We start from the raw sequence: 969 nt of genomic DNA, 5'->3' as shown, positions 1-969 counted from the left end.
AAAGCTATATATATATATTATTAATTTTATTAATATTTACGAAGAGAATTAGTACTGAAATGTGTAAATGACGCATACATACATATAGGGTGCCCTATAAATATTTAACACTCTTTTAACTAGTACGTCAAACCCCAAGGATACAAAGAAAATTGAATTTAGTGCTTAGTTAAGGTTTCAAAGTAGCTACACTGTCTTCAAGTAATTTGGACATTTTTAAATTGACTACCCTGATTAGTCTCCTGTTTTTATTTTTTGTTTTTATTACATTTTAAATCTCGTTGTGACATCATACGTGCTTTAAATTATAGAAGTACCTAACTTAATATTAAGTTTTAGAATTACATAATCTAAATCTTGAGGAAGAAGGTGTGCAAATTAGGTGTTAAATATTCCACGCTTATAGCAATAATTTTTGTTACTTTAGAACAATTACAAACATAAAACCCTTACGATCATGTTTCGATATGCCGTAATGGGTGGCCTGGGATCGATTTCCTTTTGATACAGTACCTTTTTTATTTCTAATCATATAAGTTTCATTCCCTTCCTTTTTTAATAAATACTTATTGAAAAAATCTGCCAGAAGTGTTGACGTTCATGCATTAATAATTAATATAATGGTAATGGTAATAGTAATACAAAAGAAACTAAAAATTTCTTTCACTTGAGGTTGTGGGACTCGAGAGATTGATTAGGGGTACAGTGACCTGGCAAGGTCCTAATGGACCCGAGCGTAAACCGTACGATACTCCTCTCACTCGTTTTATTTCCACTTTGTATTTTAATTATTTCGAAACATGAAAATGGTAAAAAATAGGCAAAATATTTTGACTGAAAATCCAATTTTCTCAAAAAAAAAATACTTTTGTAAAAATCTCGAAAATTGTTTCGGTTTTGAATTATTTGAGAAAAACTGAAGAGAATGTCTTTTTTAATATTACTAAAAAACGTACCCCAACATCATTC

This window comes from Agrilus planipennis, unplaced genomic scaffold, assembly GCF_000699045.2.
Source record: "Agrilus planipennis isolate EAB-ADULT unplaced genomic scaffold, Apla_2.0 scaffold178, whole genome shotgun sequence".
Taxonomy (NCBI): domain Eukaryota; kingdom Metazoa; phylum Arthropoda; class Insecta; order Coleoptera; family Buprestidae; genus Agrilus; species Agrilus planipennis.
Note: the sequence above shows the minus strand (reverse complement) of the source record.